The 23,962-nt window shown below is 43.2% G+C and overlaps 1 protein-coding gene across 1 annotated transcript in view; it reads right to left on the bottom strand.

The window, feature by feature from the left end:
- Nucleotides 1-23,962, bottom strand: part of COL4A6 (collagen type IV alpha 6 chain) — a 159,511-nt gene that overhangs the window by 130,682 nt on the left and 4,867 nt on the right. The gene's annotated exons all lie outside the window — the stretch shown is intronic.

Genomic DNA, 23,962 nt, shown 5'->3' with positions numbered 1-23,962 from the left:
TCTGGTACGTAGCTCAATGCTGTACACAGAATAGGTGTTCAGTAAACACTTGCTATGTACCTGTTGGTTCAAAGAGAATGTTTGCTTTGGGGTGTCTGTACCTTAAGGTGAACAACATATTTTGTCCATAGAGTGGCTCTCTGAAGTTTCGAGGGGGAAGTGAGCCTCAAAGTCTCTCATTCTTATTCTCTTCAGTAGCTAAAACTGACAATTGTGGGATCTGACATCCTTGATTACAGGTAAGGGCAGGACACAGTGCTTTATAACAGGAACCCTTTAAAAAGCCTTTAAAATCTACATGACAAGGGCATAAAAAGTGACAAGAATGTATTAGACATGGGTTCCCAAGAAAAAAGAGGTCTTGGGAGGAAGGTAGAGCCTCTTTAATAGAGGGTGCTGGGGGAGGAAGATTGTTGGATGCTAATTTGCTGTTTGAAAATATGTTCTGGTTATGTAAGACGACATCTGAAGAAGGGCCACACTTGAGAAATGTAAGCAAGATGAGGAAGCCCAAAATACGGAGGCAGAGAGAATTGTAACACGTTCAATAGGTTTAGTGTTATATTTATTGATTTGTTAATACTACTTTATTGCCCTGCCTGACTGGTGGAGGACAGATAGCTCTCGTGCTTTAGGTTTAATCCACTGAAAAGAAAGACACAAAGACCTAAAGCTGAATTGTCCTTTTGCATATTATTGGGTGAAACTCTCAACACGTTTTTTTCTCAAAGACAGCAAAAAAATCCTCTTTGATTTGCCTCGTTTGTGGCAATTCACTGGTTGGATCCAAAACACTTCACAGATCTGGAGCCAACCAGTTCAAAGAATGTTATGTTTTCCAAATCAATAAAAAAAGAGGGGTCAGAAAGACAGGCACTCAGATGGCAAACGTTTGCAATTTTTAGTGTTAATAGTCATTGACAGTTCAAGCATTCACCCCAATCTTTTGATAGCATGGTCAGTGAGGGGTTTGTTAGAATAAATGGAACAAAGTTCCAGTTTTTGAGCTCATATAGCATCAAGCTTCAAATACACCTCCATGCCTAACAGAGGTTTCCTTCTCACCTTCACCTGGAAAACAACTTAAGTTGTTAATGTCCATTTCTTATTGGGTGAAAGTAGACACCCGGTCTCATGAGTTATCTTCCCTTTACATTAACTCTCCATCCCTACCTTCATTTTATCCAAACTTCAAGGTCTTACTGAAAACAAAATTACACCTGACAAAACAGCATTTTGTTAAGTCAAAAAGCATCTCTTTCCATTTGGCCTAGATGGTATGCTCTGGGTCTACTGGATGTCCAATGGGAAACCACATTAAATAGGGCACAGCAGGTCAGCGAGTGTGTTTACTGAATCTACTCCATCATGACTTCTGTGGACAGGTTTACAGTGGGAGAGCCCAAGAGTAGCCAGAGTGGTGGTTGTCCCGTTCTCTCAAAGATTTGGGGAAGGTTGAAATAGGAGTAGGGATTGAAACCGAGTTTCCCTAAAGCCGAGTTCCTCTGCTGAGTTTATGATTAACCTCTCTGTCCAAAACTGTATTCTCTTTCTTGTTCTGAACTTGTTCCCTTCAAGATTGAGGAGTATCAAACAAAAAGAGGAATTGAAACCGCATACAAGCCCCTGTGTCCCTGTCCTTTGAAGTAAAAGGGCTTTGCTTTAGTCTCCCAGGCCTCCCCTGAGTCTCGAAAGGCTGGCTCAAGAGTTAATGATTAGGAAATGTGAAGATGTATAAACAAAGAATACTTGTTGGGCCAGGAAACTGGTAACAATTTAGACTATAAATCCACCACATCGCAGAATCACTGAACTCCTAGTTCCCTGAAAGATGGAGATACAGGCCTGACACACATTCCTACACTGTTTATACAGGAAGCAGACCCCCACCAGATGAAAACTGCTGACCACAAGCATGTATACTCCAGACTGGTTGAAACCAGAAGGTTGGTGATGCTCAAAACTTAACCTTGATGCCAACCAATCTGAGAATTATGCATGAGCTGATCATGCACCCTGCAGCTCCCTCCCTCACACTGCCTTTAAAAACCCCTCCCTGAAAGGCATCAGGGAATTCGGGTCTTTTGAGCATGAGCTGTCCATTCTTCTTGCTTGGCACCCTACAATAAACGCTGTACTTTCTGTCACCACAACGTGGTGTCAGTAGATTGGCTTTACTGCATGCAGGAGAGTGGACCCAAATTTGGTTCCATAACAAGGAAAGAGTCTTCCCCTGAGGTCACAGTCTGGAGTCCAAATCAGCACTGTAGGTTCTATCTCAACTCCTTCCACCAAAGCATTTCTTTAGGTTGTTAGTTTGCTATATGAAACTCCTATGTATGTTATACTTCAAAAATCACTATTATTTGGTGTAAAGAATAATGATGGTGGTGATACTAATAATAGAGAAGCAGTGTGATTACAGGAGGAGAGAGCTTTTTGGGGAGAAAGTGGAAATATTCTACTGCAATGTCTGTGCAGAAGGTTATTAAAACATTACTAACTGGAGAGCACCCAGGTCTGACTTCTTGTAGATTTTTTGGTCTGAGTTGCTCAAGACAGCACACAGAGCTAGTGCAAAAGGCTCTATGGGAAGACTCAGTGAGCCAGTCATATACTTGGTTTGTACGGCACCTTGAAAGAACTGCCATTTTTCAGCAATAGTTTCTTGCCTGACAAAAACAGATCAATTGCATGTCCACCTACCATCTCTTGCAAATAACAGGTTGTATCTATCATGTGCTAAAATTTCCTCCATCAGGAAGAAGGCCCTGATGTTCCAGGGCATGCAATATGGATGCCCCTGTGAAAGTTAGTTTCAGCTGCAGGTGTTAGTGACTTTATTAGGAAAGAAAGAAAGTGAGCTGTTTCAGGACTAGGGCATAAACACATTGAATGACCCCACTGTCTTGGCCAGGATAAACATAGGCATAAGTCAAACAAAATGTTAAACTCCACCTTTAGCTTGGTGTCACTGATTGGGGAAATGGAGCAACTCTGGCAGTTTGATATAAACTCAAAATTATATGGAGGTATGGAGGTTGGAAGTCAAACAACCTCAAACCAAATTAGCCAGATTTTAATTTTTTTTTTTTTTTTTTTTTTTTTTTTTTTTTTTTGCGGTACGCGGGCCTCTCACTGTTGTGGCCTCTCCCGTTGCAGAGCACAGGCTGCAGATGCGCAGGCTCAGCGGCCATGGCTCATGGGCCCAGCTGCTCTGCGGCACGTGGGATCTTCCCGGACCGGGGCACGAACCCGTGTCCCCTGCATCGGCAGGCGGACTCTCAACCACTGCGCCACCAGGGAAGCCCTAGATTTTAAATTTTTGAGTATGAAAAACACTGAGGTGTGTCTTATTCAGATTGTTTTTAAGCCAGGAATCATAATATTATTCAAACTGGATCAGGACCTCTCCTGCACTGATAGGAGCCTGAACTTGAAAAGTGGTGGCTAGTTGCCCCCCTATTTTGGTTCTCCCATTCTTCACTAAGTAGTAAAACTCTGACATTTTAACTGCGCACATAGCCACCCAGAATAAAGACTACGATTCTTGATCTCACTTTCAGATGAGTATGACCCTGAAACTATATTCTGACCAACTGGATGCAAGGGAAAGTGATGTCATGTGATTTCTAAGTGTCTTTAAATGGAGGGGCATACTATTTTCCCTTAGTCTCCAAACCTGCTGGTTGGAATGCAGATATGATGGCTGGAGCTAGAGAAGCCATTTTGGATCATAAATTGGAAACCATACGTTGAGAATGGGAGAGCATCAAGACAGAAGGAGCCTGGGTCCCTAGGGATCATGGAGATGCCATACAAGCCCTCAACTACCTATATGGACTTTTACATCATCTCAGACATTGAATTTTTCATCTCTAGAAGTTCTATTTTGGTCTTTTTAATGTCTTCCATATCTTTATTTCACATGCTTAATCCTTCCTCTAGCTTCTAGAACATATGGAAAATAGTTATAATAACTGTTTAAAAGTCTTTGTATACCAGCCCCATTATCTGTGTTATTTCTGTGTCAGTTTTAATTTATTTCTCTCCTTATTATGGGTTATATTTTCCTTGTTTTGGATGCCTGGAAGTTTTTGATTGGATGTCAGATGTGAATTTTGCCTTGTTGGATAGTCTTAGGCTTTGTTCTGGAACACAGTTAAGTTACTTGGAAACAGTTTGAGCCTTTCAAGGCTCTTTTTTAAACTTCATTAGGCAGGTCTAGAGCAGCCTTCAGTCTAGGGCTAATTTGGCACCACTACTGAGGCAAGACCCTTTTGAGAACTCTGATACTGTGAATTATGAGATTTTCCACTCTGGCTGGAAGGAACAGGCACTATTTCTAGTCCTGTGTGATGATATCTGTTCCTCTTGGGTGGTCCTTTTCCTAGTCTCATGTACATGTGTTGATCAGTATTCAGTTGAAGAGTCAAGGGGGATTCTGCAAATCTCCAGAGTTCTTTTTCTGTACAGCTTTCTCTTCTCCGGTACCTTGTCCTGCAAATTCTAGCTGCCCTGGTTTTCCCAACTCCCGGTTCCATAGCCTCATCCACCTGGCCCTGCCTGGATTCCCTCTCCCTGTATCACTGACTGGAAACTCTTTCCAGGCAGTAAGCTGGGGCAATCATAGGGCTCACCTTGTTTGTGTCCTGTCTCTCAGAGATCACTGTTGTTTCTTGCCTGGTGTCCGATGTCTGAAGACTATTGTTTTCATTTTGTCTGGTTTTTCACTTGTTTCAGGCAGGAGGGTAAATCCAGTCCCTTGTTACTCCATCTTGGCCAGAACTAGGGACTTTTACATCAGAGAGAAATAAATGACTGTATTGTTTAACCCACTGTTATTTTGGGTTTTCTGTGATTTGCGGCCAAGTCTAATCCTAACAAATACAGGGCTGATCCTTGATTTATTTAGAGCAGTTTCTGACTTTAATATAGAGAAGCTAAGATTTTTAGAATAACCAGAGACTTGAATAGCGCCTGAGTAAGGTCAAATACCTGGATGAAAACTGAAATTTCTGTCATTTCCCATGAGAAGAGTGGTGCTTAAGCAGCCAAATCAATTCCAGCTGGTGCCAGTTGACAAAATAAAGTACATATTTTTACTCAGTATGATTAATTTCTCATTCATGGAGACAGTACAATTAGAGAGACATTTATTCCATAAACTTTCCCTGAACACCTATGGTAGCCTAGGCACTAGGCTATATTCTAGGGATACATATATATGTATAGACTGGGACATACGCTTCCACCAGCAGGTCACAATTTAGATAAGGAACCCCTTATTTAGATAAGATCTCTTGTCATGTGAATAGCTCATGAATTTGTCTAAGAGGCTTACTGCCAGCTTTTTTTTTTAATAAATCTCATCTTCTATTTTTTTTTTAATTAGGGAAAATGCCTTTTCAACCCATGGTTCTGCAGTGAACCATGTAATTTATATTTTCAGTAATAAGGTAATTTATACTTGTGGCATAAAGAAGCTTCTCCTGGAACAGGATATTCATGTAAACTCAAAACTTTACCAGTATCAGTGCAATGGAGAAATATGTTGGATACCACCCTAACCAAACGATCGAGTTTACCATTATCAATAATGGTAAAAATGACATGTTCTTCCTGTTGTGAGGCACTGAGAAGGATATAACATTATGGAAAACAAAAAAGTTTAAGCTCAATGTATTCATGAGAAATAATCAGAGGAATCAAATTGAGAGACATTCTGCAAAACATCTGGCCTGGACTCTTAAAAAAATGTTGATGACATAAAAGACAAAAGAAAAAAAAGTGGGGTGTGCAGTTCTAGATTAAAGGAGACCAAAGATACTGACAATTAAATGCAATTCATAATATTTTATTGCATCAAAAAAAAAAGCTGTAAGGACATTACTGAGACAATTGGGGAAGTGCAAATATAGACTTTATACCTGTCTGTGGTATCAGAGTTGTACTTCCTGAGTGTGATGACTATATTGTAGCTATATAGGATAGTGCCCTTGTTCTTAGGAGACTCTTACTCAAGTATTTAGGGGTGAAGAGTCAAGATATCTGCAAGTACCTCTCAAATAGTTCATAAAAATAGAGTTATAAAGTAGATGTGGGAAAATATTAAGAATTGGTAAATCTAGGTGAAGGCTATATGGGCGCTCATTGTTCTACTCTTGTAACGTTTCTGAAGGTTTGAAAATGTTCAAAATAGAAAGTTGGTGGGAAAATGAAAAGCTTGACAAGCAGGGAAAAAAAAAGTTTCTCTCATTCCTATGACAGGTGTTAGCTTTGGCTTTACTGAGAGGTTTCATGAATGGCCAGACCTGGACTTGCAGGCAGTAACCAGAAGCTCCTCTGTTCCCCTGGGCCTTGCCTTAAATTATCTCACCGGCTGGATCCTAACCCATTAACTTATACTCCCTTCCCCCTCCCTTTTTGACATACTAAAACCAAGCTCCTTGAATAATGCCCATACTTGAATTCTCACTGAGTTTATATACGCTCAGGAAAGCAACTGATTCAAAGTTGGTATTCTGCTTTTAGTGGTGCATTGGAACTGGTCTGCCTTGGCTTGTACTGGCTAGCATTGGTTCACAGAAGCCAATCACAATGGTAGTTTGAAATCAGGCCTGGTGGAAATATTTACGACATGACGTCTGCACATGCTACAAATCAGGGTCCCTCTACTCCCTCTCCCAGAGCCAGTGGCTAAACATTCACCAGAACACTACTGACTTTCAGCCTTACTGTATGAGAAGTGTCTTGCAGACCTTGTAATTGGTTTACAGCCTTACTAAAGAACCTTGAAGTTCTCTGAGGCTTGCTAACAAATATCCCACAGATTGTTCCCTGGTGTCCTCTATTTGGCCTAAGAGTAGGCTTTGACTAAACTGAAGATGTACGTAAGAAGAAGGTTGTCTACAGTAAAAAGAAAAAAAACTGTTGCCAATGTTCTCAAAAAAAGCCAAAAGGCTTTTGACTGGGTGGCAATTTAATAAAGTGGAAAAAGAGTGCTGGACCAGGGGACAAATGGCGCTATCACTTACTGACTGTATACACTTAGGCAAGGCGGTTAACCTCTCTGAGCCACAATTTTCCCATCTGTAAAATGGGAGTATTAATTGAAGTACTATCTCATGGATAGTACTTTTAGGGGATTCTCGTATCTGTCTTTTCAAGTTGAGACATATAATCAGTCACATATAATCACCAGAGCTAATGTTTAATGAGTGTTTACTAGAAGACAAGCATTGTATTAATTTATTTAGAAATATAATCTCACTAAGACTTCAAAATTCTACAAATTTGGAATTATTAATACTCCCCTAATCTTAGAATTGTGCCCCAAAGCGATGTAGTGTGTGCCTAATACATGTTTATTATTACTGATAATCCCTTGTATTTGCGAATAATTGAATATAGTCTGCAGAACAAGCTGGTGAGCAAACAAGGTAAGTGTGTATAGCCATAACTAAGACTGAAATTAAGTATCTTGCTAAGAGGCAGCAAAATAGGGAGTAGGGCTTCCCTGGTGGTGCAGTGGTTGGGAGTCTGCCTGCCGATGCAGGGGACGCGGGTTTGTGCCCCGGTCCGGGAGGATCCCACATGCCGCGGAGCGGCTGGGCCCGTGAGCCATGGCCGCTGAGCCTGCGCGTCCGGAGCCTGTACTCCACAACGGGAGGCCACAACGGTGGGAGGCCCGCAAAAATAAATAAATAAATAAATAGGGAGTAGAATTAAGCCCTTTGAATTCCCAGCCCAGTGCTCTGCTTCCTGTGTGACTTTGGTCATGACACTACCCATCTACCGGCCTCAGTTTGCTGAGTCTGGGTGACTAATGCATCCCAGTGTGCACAGAAATTTCCCAGTTTTAACGCTTCAACTCCCACATCTTGGGAAACCCCTTAGTCCTGGATAAACCAGGATGATTGGTCACCCTACTTGAGTCCACCCTCTCGTTCACAGAATAGATCCAGGCCTCTTCCCAAGAAAACCCACCTAGCTCTGCTACCTAGCTATCTCCTCATTCCTTCAGATCTCATTAGCATCCTATTTAGGAATACTTTCTCAGTCTTTTTTGTGGGCTCTTCTTCCTCTGCCTGTCCAAAATTTCCCCCACAATTCTACCTCTTGGTGATAACCACTGCTAATTTTGTGGTGTATGTTCTTCCAGTATTTTTTTTTACAGTTAGATATGTATTATAATTATCATCATTACAAACTTGAGATCATACTGTACAAATACTTGTTGCCCATAATTCCCACTTAACATTATATCATAAGCATTTTTCCAAGTCATTAAAGATTCTTCAAAGAAATATCTTATCATCGACTACATTATTCCACTGCAAGGGATATACCATATTTCTTTACTTAACCATTCCCCTACTGTATGACATTTAGGCTTTTTCCACTTTTTAGCGTTATACATAGGGCTCTGACAAATATCTTCATTCATAAATCTTTCTGTACTGCTTTATTTCCTTCAATTACATTTGTAAGAGTGGAATTACTGTGTCAAAGGCTGTGAACATTTTTAAGGCTATTGATACACATTGCCAAAATGCAGAGAGGATTAATTGGGAAGGGAAATTGGCAGCACTAATTTGGAAGACACATTTGGAAATTGTTTGAACAGTATCTGGGTGATTGTGGAACTTCATTTTATAAATGGCTCTGTGGAAAGAACTTAGATTACTTTGGAAAGCACTTTAAAGTTAACATCTAAGAAGGTGAAAAAATTGTGAATAAAAAGTTTAGTCAATGTATATTGTATTGTTTATTTTAGGTGGCATTTTATAATTAGATGAAAAAAGAATGATACAGCAGGGATCCCTTTTATAATCATTATGTAGACTGTACCTGTGTCCATTATAAGGCACAAGCCTTAATTTTATTATTTGGAATTATTATAGTCCTACTGTAAGTATCTTTGCTAATATGAGAAATTGTTGGTCATATTTTAAATTCATTTGATATAGTATCCTTGGTTTGAAACATAGCTCCAATTATAACATTATTCTTTAAGGAAGTAATCTTCTTCGGATGTTATTTCCAGGATTGCATTTACAGTAAAAAGTGGGCACCGCTTATACCACCGTTCTTTCCTCCTTCCACTGACCACTAGAGGGAAGAAAGCATTCAGAGGTAGTTCACAGTATTATCTCCACCCTCCAAAAAGAGCAAGGTGGTTTCCAACAGAGGCCACCCATCTACCACAGTCTTCAGCGCTTTCCTTCTGAGCCTATTTCTGTAGCACCCAGACTCCATCCTTGCAAAATGGGGCCACCTTTTAGAAGAATTGTTGTCATTTAATTTACCAGAAGGCTACATAGCTCTTTAGGGGACAAAGAGCCACCTCCTCCTGCTTGTCATATTTTTTTTTATAGATCAAGGGAAGCAGATAAGAAATTTAAAGGTAGAGTGATAGGAGCTATTATTCTATTTGTGACCACTGAAAATTAGAATATATGAGGCAGTTAAGACAACGTCTCTGATACTGATACTCTCAGCCCCACCTCAGACCCTCAGCATATTCTTCCTACCACAAAGTAGAAAAAACCATGACCCCAAGTTCAATAATTCTCTGGCTAAGCAGCGAGTCAGCTTTATCGCTAGGATCATTTTATCCTTGTGCCTAAGTCTCCAAGTGTGTGGCCTCTGGTTACCAGCAGTACTATAGTGTTTGGGGAGGCATTCATATGATGCAGTGGTTGAGGGATGTATGTTGGACAGATCTGGGATTTAATCCCAGCTTCACCACTTTCCAGCACTATGATCCTTTGTTTCCTTAACTTTTAAAATGGGGAAGATTATGCTACTTACCCTTATAAGATAGTGGTAAGAATTAAATGAGATAATGAATACACAGTAAAGCCCTTAGCAAAGTGTCTGTTTATATGGTAAATAAATAATGGCAACTATGCTCATGGGTCAAGTTTGGGTCTCTGGTGTTTGCTCCTGGATTGTGTTGGGGCACCCTGCTCTTTGGACCTTTGCTGACTGCTCCTGTTTGCATTGGATGTTGAAATTGACTTAAAGCCTAACCTGATAACCCTGCTTGAAATCTCTATTCCAGGTTCTCATCTTAACCTGCTAACTCTAAAATAGCCCATGGGTTATACTCTCAGCTATATTTGGGCCTTTGACCTCTATCCAACCACATGGGTCTGCCAGGACTACTTGATCTCCTCAGGCAGGTCAGACCCAACTGGACACTGTGCCACTCCTGGCTGTGCTCAATATCTTCCAAGTCAAGTTTTGCTTTTTGATGACAACAGGGAAATGCTGTGACTGCTGTGAGGAAAGCAACCAGAGATTTAATGCCAGAAGGGATCTTTATGCTTTTAGTTGATTAACCTGGCAAGAGTTTGCAGGAACTATTTAACTTGATTGGTATACTACCTGGCAAACTATCATTCATTTCCTTGCATAATAAATGCTTTTTTTAATCAACATTTGCCCTGTGGGCCTGCAGTCTAGAGAGATTCTAGGCCATATATCTTAATGTGTGCTCTATAATTCTGCATTCTACCCACCCACTGAAGCCACCGAAATAACTACTGCCATTTACTGAGCATGTACTCTGTTTCAAGGCATTGCATTATACATTTAGCGTGTATATGCCATTTAGCCCTCATAGCAGACCTGTGATGCGTGTGTACCATTATTATTTTTTGGCCACTCCACGTGGCGTGTGGGATCTTAGTTCCCCAACCAGGGATTGAACCCACGCCCGCTGCATTGGAAGTGTGGAGTCTTAATCACTTGACTGACAGGGAAGTCCCGCATGTATTATTATTATTATTATTTGCATTTTACAGCTGAGGAAACTGACACTCACAGGGGCGAATTGCCCAGAGTAACACATTTAGCATGGGGAAACCAGACTGGAACTTAAAATCTAAGCTTGACGTCAAAAGTTTTCTTCAGGGCTTCCCTGGTGGCGCAGTGGTTAAGAATCCACCTGCCAATGAGGGGAACACGGGTTTGAGCCCTGGTCCGGGAAGATGCCACATACCGCAGAGCAACTAAGCCTGTGTGCCACGACTACTGAGCCTGAACTCTAGAGGCCGCGGGCCACAATTACTGAGCCCCCATGCCACGACTACTGCAGCCCGCACGCCTAGAGTCCGTGCTCTGCAACGAGAAGCCACCGCAATGAGAAGCTCCCGCACAGTGGAGAGTAGTCCCCGCTCGCCACAACTAGAGAAAGCCTGCGCGCAGCAATGAAGACCCAATGCAGCCAGAAGATAAAAAATAAGTCTTGTTCTTATCACTATGCTAAATGATGGCTTACTGTTAAACAAAAGTAGGCCTAAGAGAGTATATAACAAATTAAAGTTTTATAAGTCTTTTAGACCTTCAATGCAAAGTCAAGTCACTAGCTGAGAAGAGATTTTGACAGGGGAACTGTGTGCTGTATATTAGTATGTATATGAAGGCGGTGTGAGCAGGAGGAGGGTGGTTGCTAGGGATACCAAAGCCATTAATCCCACGAGGGATAAAGGAGAGGAGGGCAAGAAGTGGAAGAGAGAAATAAGAAAGTTACAACTTTTCCCTTTAGTGTCCCTGTTGGTGGAACCGATAATGGACCATGGTACAAATAAAGGACCATCAAGGGGATAGAAAGAGATATATGGGTTTGGGGCCCAGAGAGATCTGCCTTTGACTCTCAGTTCCACATGAAAGAACTCTCAGTTCTTACATGCTGTGGGAACTTGGTAAATCACTTAACCTCACTAAATCTTTGTTTTCTCATTTGTAACATGGTGTTTAAAATAAATACTTACTCCCCATGGCTACTGTGAAAATTAAATGAGACAGGGTGATGAAATGTAATGGAAGTAGATAGTTGTGATGGTTTTGGGCAGCCTTGTGAATGTACTAAAAACCACTGAATTGTACTCTTTCAAAGGGTTAGCTTTCTGGTATGATATTTATATCTCATTAAAGTATTGAGACAACATACGTAAAATACCTAGTACAATGCCTGGCACATAGTAAATACTTCATAAGTGGTGACAACTATTATTATCTCGTTGTTATGTGTTATCACTTTTATGACGGCGACCATGAAAAAGATGACAATCATTTCCTCGGACAGCTCTGAAAGCAATGTCTATATCTTAGTAGGAAAAATATGTCTCTGTGAGCACATTAGTCGACATGAGGAGATGAGTGGGTGGTTTCTGGACACATTTAGATCACAGATGGGACTACTAGGCTAGGAGCTCATTTGGCATCTATAGAGGGCTCAGGGGACTCGGGCAGCTGGGTCACCTTTCCAGAATGAATTACAACTTCCCCCCTTGGGCTCTATCAACACTTCTTTCAGGAGCCTTGGCTATCTGTGGGCCCAGATGGGTATTGGAGGGTCTTTGACAAATAATAGTAGAGCTGCCAGAAGTCACCAACAGCACAGCCAGTTGGAAAATCATGGTGGCCTTTATGTCACTTGTATGTCACTTGTGTATTTATTCAGCACCTACTGGAAGGCTTAAAAAAACAAGCCTGTTGAAAAGGTTTAGAAAATTTAGAAACTAAGTTAATTTTTAGAAGATCTCTGAGTTGATGGCAAGTTCAAACCCAAAGAAAATTAATGCTGATTTGAAAATAAAGTTGTATTACCATAATTCCTTTTGAAGTCAATGGTTAGAGTTTTGTGGATTAAAAAAAAAAGTCTTCGGTTGTTAATGTAAACCAGGTTGCAATTTTTCTCTGCACTTGGCCAGGTCCCATCTGGCAAGTTACAGATAGGCTGAGCCATCTGTAAAGCAGGTTGGTTACTGCACATGGGCTATAATGCAATGCAAGTGAGCAGGGGTGTAGGTTTTAGATGGTCAGGGACTGAAAACATATGGGTTTTATTTAATAGCATTTCTTAGGGTCCAAGCTACGGACATTTCGTTTGGAGTAGGTGGTGAAGGAAAGAAAGGAAAGGCTAGTCATTACTTAATGCCACAGTTGGCAGTAGTTAATGGCATGAATATTATAAAAACCAGTCATTCCATTTTTAATGGAAAAGAGAATCTTGGTTCAAATAGCCTATTTGGTTATTACCTCATTTTCACTAAAATGCTGACAAATTATGTTATTACAATGATCAGCAACACTTAATAGATGTTTTGAGTGTTCACAAGTTTTCTAATAAAATTTGGGTTATGTACTTTTTCTAATGGCTATCCCTAAGGAGCCAAATCCTCAGGCTAACATAAACGCCACTTGCAAATTTGTACAGATGCTAATAGGAGCTGATTAGTGTACAAAGTTGCTCAAAGTTCAAGATGACTGAAAATGAAGTGCAACCAGTACTGTGAGTCAAGTGAATTTATGTTGCTTTTTACTCTGTCAAGTCCAACAGATAAGCTCTGTTCATGCTAACATTTGGTCACAGTCCCACTTCTCCCCCATACTTGGGAGAGGAGGAATTGAGATGATTAATGGGTGAGAACTGCTACTCCCTACCTTTTATGGTCTCATCATTTATGAAGAGGGGAGTGGAAATGGCTAAGATGTGACTCCCTTCTGGATGCCTGTTCCCATGAGACTCTAGCCACCCACCCCCACCCCCGATCAAGCTCTTCCAAACCTATTTCTCCTCTAAGGTCCTGCTCTAGGCTCGTGCCCTCGTCAAGTACTCTCATCCAGAGCAAACTGTTTTCTGGATATATACCCAGATTTGGATATATACCCTGCTATTGAATAAAGCTAAACGTTAATCCGTGCTCGAGGCTCATAGCCCAGTAGGGGAGAAGGATAATAATAGCAATAACATCAGTGGTAATAGTTGTAGTAGTACTGGTAACAGTGACCGGTTGTTAAGTGCTTGATGTGTGCTAATCACTTTACATACATGATCTCATTTAATCCTTAAAATAAATATTATTCATTACTTTATTCATTCAACAAAACAAAACAAACCAGACCAAGTCCTCCTCCTCTTGGAGCAAAGCTTTCTACATTGAGGTAGGAGGAGAATCAAAGGAGTGGTGTCCTGGAAGCCAAGCAAAGAAAGTTTTTCAAGAAAGAGGGAGTGAAAAGCCATTTCAAATGCTGATGGCAGGTCAAGTAAGATGAAGACTGAGACACGGTCGTTGCAATTAACAAAGTGGATGTCACGGGTGACATTTATAAGAAAGGAGTGGTGGCAAAGAAAGCCTGATTAGAGTAGGTTCGAGAGAGAATGTGAAAAGTGGAGATTTTGAGTATAAACAACTATTTCAATGAGTTATGCTGTAAAAGGAACAGAGATACAGGGCAGTAGCTATAAGAGAAGGTGGAGTTAATGGAGGGTTTGGGGAACTAATAGCTAATAATTAGTAGAGCACTTACTTTGTGCCAGACACTATGCTAATGGCTTTATATGTTTTAGTCTATATATTATAACAACCCTGTGAGATAGGTACTATTACTCCAGGTCACCGATGAAGAAACTAAAGCTTAGAATGGTTAAGTCATTTGCCTAACACAGGATTTCTCAACCTTGACACTCCTGACATGTTGGACCAGGTAATCCCACGTTGTGAGGGACTGTCCTGTGCATTGTAGGATGTTTACCAGCATCCCCGTCCTCTACTGATTAGATGCCAGTAGCACCCCACCAATAATGGCGACCAAAAATGTTTCCGTACCTGGCCAAATGTTCCCTGGGGGGCAAGACTGCCCCCTGGTTGTGAACCACTGGGTAAAGACCACACATCTAGTAATTGATAAAGCCAGGTCTTAAAAGATGGGCTTATCTGCCTCCAAAACCTGTGCTCTCAACCACTGTACTTTCTTGTACTACCAAAATGGGAAATTTCCCCTACCCTGTTCTGCGTACCTGTGAATCCCTGGGAAGTGGGAAGAATATCTGGTCACTGGGTTAAGGGCATTCCTGCTCACAAGTTCCATGGTTCAGTACACACACCCCGGCCTTCATAATCAAGGAAAACTCCTTGGAGCTTAAGTCTCTTCCACACTATGGACCCCATACATAAGATGAAACGGTTGGACGACATGATCCCCCGAGGTGCTCTGGCTCTGCCATCCTGCAGTCTAAGTGCCTAGGTTTTCTCATGAGGCAAATGCTTTTTTTGCGAGGGGGAGGCCAAGGTATATTTGAGGACTTTCAGTTTGGAAGCTGGTCCACAGTTCCCAGGTTGTGTTTGTTTCCGTGTTTGCTTCTTCCCCACTGGCTTCTCCCATGGCTAAGGGCCGGCGGGCCCTCGGTTTGGGCCGTGAACGCGGTGGGGCGGCGGGTCGGTGGTTCAGGGCCGCCCCGGGCCTCCCCCTCTGGCTGCGGAGGAAGTTGTGTGTCTCCTCCCGGCCGGTCCTCCTCCCCTGGGAGGCAGCCTTGCGAAGTGAGCTGAGCGGCCCCCGGGAGACCCGGCCTCTGGGCGCCGGGGGCGGACTGGGTGTGGGAGTGGGTGCTGGCTCGGGGCCCTCGGGGAGTGGGGGCTTCTGGGGACCCCGCGAGGAGCCCGTGCCACTCCCGGGCAGGCGGGCGGGCGATGAGCTTCCCCTCAGGGATCTGGGACACTGGGGCCTGGGGGCGGCTTGTCATTAGGCTGTCGAGGAGCCTGGGGGAGACGAGGGGCCAGGGGCTCTGCTACAGCGCCTGCTCTGCTTCCTCCAAGGGACCTGGGAGGCCTTCAAGCCCGGCCCCTCATTTCACACGGGCGGGAGGAGACTGGCTTCCATCCTGCTCTTAGCTATAGCCAGGCTTGGGCCTGATTTGGAAGGTAAACTCAAAGAGAGATTCGTGTGTCTTACCCCGGTGCCAGTCATTGGAACCTTGGCCCCAGGTGCCGGGACTGGATTCATCAGGCATTAAGCTCTGTCACATGCCTCAAAAACCAGCCCTCTGTTAGGCATGGTGGGACTCCCGGTATTTCTGCGCTGCTGAGCCTCTCTGAGTCTGTTTCTGAGGGGTGGTACCCTTGGGGTTTCTGGGGATCAATACTAATATCTCTGTGGATGTACAGCTTGAGGTACGTTTTTAAATTCATGGAGTGTCTGCGCTGGTTTTAAGAATAACAAATGTTGCTCTATATGGACACGTGTGGCTTTTCTGTGTGTGCTCAGTTAATCATTCTTCAACTGAATTGCAAAGGCTGTGTTTAACCCCCTGGCTCCCCTCCCTTCCTGAGCTTTGTGAAGTTTAAGGCTCTGTTCTTACAGCACAGGGGCCCTGTCTGGGGAGCCTGTTTAGACCTGTCTCTTCCTTTTGTTTGCTTTCTTTTTGTCTCTCTCTGGGGAAACCTGGCTCCTGAACCCTGGTTACCCCTCATTCCATTCAGGGCCTCACAGCCTGTTTCTCCACAGCTCCCTGCTTTGCTCAGAGCTTTACTGGCATTCCCGCAGCAACATGTGAAGGGGGCAGCAACCACTGACTGGTGTCAACCCCAAGAAGGAACCCAACCAAAGCAGTGGAATGCCAAGTTGCTCCAATTACCTGAACTAGAAAAGACATGTACAGGGCCAGAGACCATGGTTTCTTTGATATGGCTGATAACCAAACATATACATTAATCTTCCTGGGGTCTAAAGGAACGAACCTTGTTTCCTCTGGGTTTTCAAAAATTAAGGAGTAAAACTAACCTTGTAAAAACTGTAAAAGCTGTCATAGCAAAGCCGAGTGCTTAGTTAAGTCCACAGAGCCTGCTAAGGTCCTAGCTGGTAGGACCAGGATAAGGGAACCATTCTAAGGTATTCTCTAGATTTCTCCGCTGATCAAGCTTTAAGATCTGTCTTATGTGAACCAGTGCCTTCCTTCTTTCATGATTCCTCAAACCCCACCTTTCACTCATAACTCCCACAACAAAATGCATCAAGTAGGAAACAGATGCTCTTTCAGAACCCACTGAGGTGGCCTTTCTCACTGGGCATTGTAGTAACTGTAGGAGCTTTTAGCATGTGATGGAGAGAAGCACCTTACTGTCCTCTCTGTAATCAAAATAAGGTCACTTCAGTGCTGCTGATTCCACTTGGTTTGGGGATGAGTTTTCCTCAGTTGGGATCAGTAGAGACTAACCAATGGGGATACTGGTTTCCAAGGAGTTAGAGGAATGTGGTGGAAAGGAACTAGTACCATCGTTCAGTTCATAAAAAACAAAAAGGTGATACCTTCAATGAAGACGAGCCTTCATCGTCAAATCACTGTTTGAATGTGTATGCATCTCTGCGTGTGTTCAAGGTTGGAGAGAATCATTTAAGAAAGATAGAATCTGAGCAGCAGAAAATGCAAAGTTTCCATTCTGCTGTGCTAGGGGATTTTGGACATGCCACTTAACCTCTAAAAATAGAGAGCATTCTATCCACCTATCATGTCTCTCACTCTAATCCACTCTGTACAGCCCCCATCAAATTAATCTTCCTAAAGAAACATTTTTGTCATAATATTTTAAAAAATAGTTTGTTTAATCACTCCAGTCTATACCAATACCTCCTTTTGAGGACTTGTGCTCTCTGGCACTCAGACTTCCAATCAGATGATGTAGCGCTGTGTAGTTAAGGGCTGCTGCTGGCTGTGGTGTGTGTGTGTGTGTGTATGTGTGTATGTGTGTAGTCTCCCTAACTCTGGTGCTTGTGATATGTCTGCATTCTCCGGAGTGCCTGCACGCCCCCCCCCCAGAGTGTTTCCTTAAATGTTTGTGTAGTGGGTTTGAACCTGATGCAACACAATGAGAAAAACAAAATGCAGAGCATAGTCTAGGACCTCTACCTCTATAAGCAAAGGTGGTCACTAAATAATTGGCCATTTGCCTTATGTGTTAAAATAAAAGCTCTTTTGAAAAGACGACAGTGAGGTAAATTTCTGCAAAGCAATGCACATTTTTCCCCATCGACTTCTATAGCTTAAGAGAGATGCCATGCAATTAATTTTGTTAAACATTCTTGGAAGACTTCCATTAATGCAAGTCTTCTCAGAACAGACACCATATTATTTCCTTGACATATACTTGGTAGTTTCATCTCTACACATTTCTAACTCCATTGCAGAGAACTTCCATACAGCGAGTGGCCTACATAAAGGGACAGACCTGTATCAGAGCTGTAAAAACTGATCTGACACCTCACAAAACTTTCATCTGTGTAATCACAGATGAAAACCAGGCTTTCCTTATGCACGGATTTCAGTTCCTGTGACTTTTAAAAGACAGGGATATTAGGAAAACATTTTAAAACCCAGACAAGGATATAAACAGATGCTATACACATGGTCAGGGCTTACTTCTCACTGGGGCAGGGAAAGGACGATTGATTTGCTGAGATCTGGTCTACATCTTCTTGGCATCTTTTTCTTCTCCACTACAAGTATTCCTCCATTCACGACAATCTAATCAAGATGAGCTCAGCTGATTATGGCCATGAAATTAAGAGGCCATTTGACATGGTGGAAAGAACGCTGAGCAGGGGGATAGAATACTTGGTTCAAATCTCAGCTATGCCACTCGCAAGGGACCTTGGGAAAGTCTCTTAACCTCTCTGAAATGGCTTCTTCTAAAAGTCTTCACGTTTAAAGAGAGGGAAAGAGCATTCACACGCATGGTTTAGAAACCACGATATGCCACTTGAGGCTTGGATCCAACCTCCCAGGCTTGAGATTTTATGATTTTTAAATTTCTTTGCTGTCTCACCTCTCCCAGCTCCTGAGATATCCATTGCTTTATTTTATATAAAGTTGTCAAGGTGAGGCTCTAAAGTTGGTGGCATGGCTGTTCGATAGGGAAAGAACAAGAGATTTGGGGACAGTTATTCTTCTTCTTATCTCATTTATTATCTCATCTCAAGTTCTTTTGCCTCTGCTCGTGGGTCCCATCTATTTTAAGTATGGTCTAGGCCGGTGGTTTCCAAGTCTTTCTGATTGCACACCCTTTTCAGTTAAAAGAAAATTAGAGCAGGGCTTCCCTGGTGGCGCAGTGGTTGAGAGTCCGCCTGCCGATGCAGGGGACACGGGTTCGTGCCCCGGTCCGGGAAGATCCCACATGCCGCGGAGTGGCTGGGCCCGTGAGCCATGGCCGCTGAGCCTGCGCGTCCGGAGCCTGTGCTCCGCAATGGGAGAGGCCACAACAGTGAGAGGCCCGCGTACCACACACACACACACACAAATGAGAGCATACTTTATATATATACACACTATATTATTAATGATTATATAAATTATATACATGTCCTACTCTGCATATATATGCACCTACACATATATTATGAAATGCACACAAGAAATAGAAAATGTAAAAGGATGAGCTAAAGATGAAATAAATAGCATGTCAAATGTCTTGTTCATTGTATTATTAGCTAATATTTCAAGGCACCATACACACTTAGGGAAAGATCTTTCATTACTGAGAATGGGTATAAATCCATATTTCATTTAGTCTTCTTGATTATTCTTGCATCATTACTTTTTTGCTGACTTCTTGTCAGGTATGATTAGGTTGCTGTGCTTTTTACCTCACAATGAGGCTGATGGAAAAACTCATTCAAGTAGTAAGAGAAGTGTGAGCGCTGCCATTTTCATGTGCTTACATTATTGGTACTATCTTTTTTTTTTTTTTTTTTTTTTTGCGGTACGCAGGCCTCTCACTGTTGTGGCCTCTCCCGTTGCGGAGCACAGGCTCCGGACACGCAGGCTCAGCGGCCATGGCTCACGGGCCCAGCCGCTCTGCAGCATGTGGGATCCTCCCAGACCGGGGCACGAACCCGTGTCCCCTGCATCGGCAGGCGGACTCTCAACCACTGCGCCACCAGGGAAGTGCAATTGGTATTATCTTCAATACATGGTTTATTTGCAGGAATCTTCTTAAGACACTTGTCCATTTTGTGAGGGTTAATGTAGTTAGATAATATAATCCGTAAATCCGCTTAACTGGGCCCAAGGAGGTAGCAATACCTCTGGTATACATAGAGGAAAAAAAAAAAAGTAAGGGCTCCAGGGTCAACCCTTCCACCTGTGGGCTCCCATTCTTCCCTCAGAATACCTTACAAAGCATATGCAACAGAGGGTGCCAGTGACAATACGTGTATTGCATATTTGAAAGGCTTAATAGTAGTGCTAATAATAGCTAATATTTAGATAGCACTTGGTGTACTATACACTGTTTTAAGCACTTTACATAAATGACATTGCTTTAATCCAAATCTTAATTTCTTTCTAGATGTTTTCAATTTAAATGGAAATAGAAGTCGTAATATTTCCTTTCACACTGATTTTTACAATGGACTGATTTGCATGTGCCAACCTCCCCCTCCACCCAAACCCACCAATTTTGGAGACCACTGATCCAGGCCTTGAGATTTAGAATCTCTGGAGAAGTGCAATGCTTCTGTAAGTACATCTCAGCCACTCTTTCCGATCTCCTGCTGCTATCATTTCACACCTGCTCATAGAGGACAGAAAACAGGGACTGGTGACACAGGAGGCACTCCGAGGCAACTGAAAGCAGAGAGCAGTAACTGGGTGAGGAAAATGAGAATGAGGGATGGAGAGCTAGAAACGCTAGAGCCGGAGGGAGGGAAGCCGGGAAGGAGAAAGAAGGAAGTTAGAGACCAGAGAAAAACAAGGAGAGGAGAGGAGAGGAGAGGAGGGTACATCTGTGGAGGGAAGATGAAGGCAGATTCTGGGAGAGGAGAGACTACGTCACACATTAGCAGGCAAGATCCTCACCCATGTCTTGATATCCAATGTCTCTGACATATGGATGAGCAGGGCAGGACAAGGAAACTGAGCAGTCTCTAAAGATTTGTACACACGACTCGTCCCCAGAGGAGAGGCCTATGCAATTTATTCAAGCAATGCAAAGATGGGGCAATGCCTAACCTAAAGAGTATGTCTCTAAAGCTAGAACTGCAGGCAGGCCAGGCAGGGAAGCTATTTGGGGGGTGTGTGTGGTGAGTCGACATCCCCGTGACTCTCTTCAGATCACACCAGCCAGATGGCCAAGGAGGAGAGCACGGCACATTCCTGCAGGGGCGCAACTTCAGCTGTTAGGCGCTTCTAGCATCGGCAGTAAAACGCCACGGCGAGTGATTTACGTCTGAGGCAGCTGCCAAGACACCACTCCAGAGGGTAGAACACTGTCAAAAATGGCCCCCCGTATCTCACTGCCACACTAGAAAGCACGATAAGACACTTGAGGGGCAAGGAACTGTCATGGTACAGTAGCACGGGGTCTGACTTCGATCATCAGAGCTGGTGGGTTCTTTGAGATCACCCTGCCCAAACCCCTCACTCTTTTGACTGGTAAACTGGGACGCTGAGAGGGGAAAGCAGCAGCCCAATGTCATCCAGTTGGCAAAGCTCAGGCATGGCACTGAGGTCTCTGGCTACCTAAAGCGGTGCTCTTGACTCCACAGCTGCGTATTAATCTCCTCCTCCAGCTCCTTTGCTCCTCTTTAACAGAAGCCTCCCTCACTAGTACGGATAATATGTTCCATAAATCCCACACTGTCCCAATATAATCAAAGAGAGGATTAAGATAACCACAAACATCTGCTGGGCTACGAGTGCATCTTGACTCCGGGCAGAGACACTAACTTTTAACATTACCATCCATTATCCTTGACCCAAACAACTATATTTAAAATACACAGGGCTCTTTGATATTTTTTACTTCCCTCCCCTACTGTCACCCAGTGGCTACTTCCCTGTGCAAACACTTTTCCTCTCCCCCCACAAGGAAGAGGAACAAGGGAAACTCAAGACCATCAACTTTGCATAAGGTTAAGAGGCTTTAAGCAAAAGGTTTGGTGGAGAGGAGGGTGAAATCAATGTCAAAAAGAAAGGTTGTGATTATCTTTCACTCACGATTATTCATGAATGTCCTCACCTTGGAAAGAGAACGAATTGCTGGTAGTAAAACAGAGTAAGAAGCAATCAGGGTTTTCAAGGTCAAACAGAGGAGTTAGGTAGAGCAAAATCCCAAAGCAAGCTATGGGAACCAGAGTGTGGGCAAGAGCTGGGATCCTTACAGCTAACAAGACCTAAAAAAAGATATGGCAATGACTGCCCTGGCTCTTTGCCTTCTTTTAGCAGAATGGATTCCTCTCTAGACAAGAGACTCTCATCTGCTTCACAGCAACCTAAGAGCTAATCCAGGAGAGCAGGGCTGGAACCATACCCAACCAAACTGGTTGGTTGGTTGGTCAGTCCTTCATGAAACAATCTGTACTGCCTACTGCCCCTGCAGAGTCTAAGGAGACCAAATCTCTGCCCCTTAGGAATTCATAAGATAGTGGAGATCAGACAAGTCATTAGATTGCTGTAGTTCGGCATGAGAAGAAGGATGAGAAGAGTAGATAACCTTCGATCATGGAAAGCTTCTGAGGAGGTGAAGTCTGTGTTCAGTTTTAAAGGATGGGTAAAGAGAGGCAAGTCAGCAGAAAAAGGGTAGAGCCAGTGGAAGTACATATAAAGTGGAAGTACATGTAAAGGGAGTAGCAGGTATAAAACCTGGAATGTAGTAAATAACATAGCAGGTTCTGTGAACTATAAATAGTTCGGTTTATGTGTAGGGTTTTGTTTTGTTTCTTTTTCCGAAGAGGGAGGCTCCTAGCGATGAGAGGTAATGTTGGAGAGGTAGTCAAGGGCCCTGTCATGGAGGACTTTGTAAGCCTGCTAGAGTTAAGATTTTATTGTGAGATCTATGGGGAGCCATTGAGAGATTTTAAGCAAGAGTTTTGTGATCATATTTATGTTTTGGAAAGATGATGACAGCAGAGCGGCAAGTGGACAGTAAATAGTGGGACTGGGGGTTGAGAGACCAGTCTGGAGGCTATTACGGCAATTCAGGTAAGAGATTATACAGGCCTGGATTGGAGAAAAATAGGTATGGAGAAAAGTGGATGGATTTGAGCTCAATTTAAGAAGATAAATAGATGGGATTTGATGACGAATTGGAGGTAGAGAAAAGCAAGAGAAGACAAGAATGACTCCTGGGTTTCTGGCTTGAGCAATGGAGTGCTTGGTGGGGCTGAGATGGGGAAGACATAGGTAGGACTTAGGAAGGAACATGTCTGGTGGGAGTTGCTGGTTGAATTCTGTGTGATACATGTTTGTGGTGCCAGTGAAACTCCAAGCAGAGATATCCAGCAAGAAACTGATAATGCTGATCCGAAGCTACAGAGAAAGGTCTGAACTAGAGATAGACACTGAATATCTATCATCGCATGAGTGGTAGCTGAGATCTCTGGAATATATGAAACCACCCTGGGAGAGGCCTACAGTGAGAAGAGAAGTAGGATGAGGATAGAACGCTGGGGAGTCCCAATCAGAATAGGAAAGAACCAGGAGAGAAGAGCACGATGAAATCCAAGGGAACAGAGAGTTGCAGGAAACAAGGGGGCGTCTCGTGCAGCAAAGTCAAAGAAGATAAGAATGAAAAATGTCCATTGTTTTTGGCAACAGGAAGGTTAGTGGTGACCAGCGTTAGCAGTGAGGCCAGCCTTCAGAGGGGCAAGACGCCTGATCCGCAGGCAGCTGGAGCAAGGCCCGGCCACCCAAGGAGGTCATGCACATTATGAGCTTTCGCTTTGGAACTGGAGAGGCTAAGGACACTGGCTGGCCAGGGCACCCAGAGAGAACAGAAAGATGTTTTACCGGAATTGCCTAATTCAGGAGAAAATGGAACCACCTCTGGGTACTCTCAGTAGCCATGGCGCCAGTCAGCTGACACAGGGAATGCCAGCTGTTTGCAGGAGGAGAGTAAATCGAAGGGCTGGTGGTGAATGCATCTGGGCTCTGGAATTCATGGGAAACACACTTTGTGACAGAGAAGCAGCAGGATGCAGGCAGGAGATAAGGAATTAAGAACCCTGGGCTGTTTCTCGTGAAACTCAGGCTAGTCTCATAAACTCTCTAGCTAGGACATAGCTTCCACAGCCATAAAACAGGGGCCAACAGCCCTTACCTAGGTGGGGAATCCAAACATTCCCTGTGGTTTGGGATTCTCTGTGACAATGCACCCTTAGATGGCATGGCTAATCA

Source organism: Delphinus delphis, chromosome X (assembly GCF_949987515.2).
Source record: "Delphinus delphis chromosome X, mDelDel1.2, whole genome shotgun sequence".
NCBI classification, from domain to species: domain Eukaryota; kingdom Metazoa; phylum Chordata; class Mammalia; order Artiodactyla; family Delphinidae; genus Delphinus; species Delphinus delphis.
The sequence above is the reverse complement of the archived record's forward strand: the minus strand, read 5'-3'. Positions and strand labels throughout refer to the sequence as shown.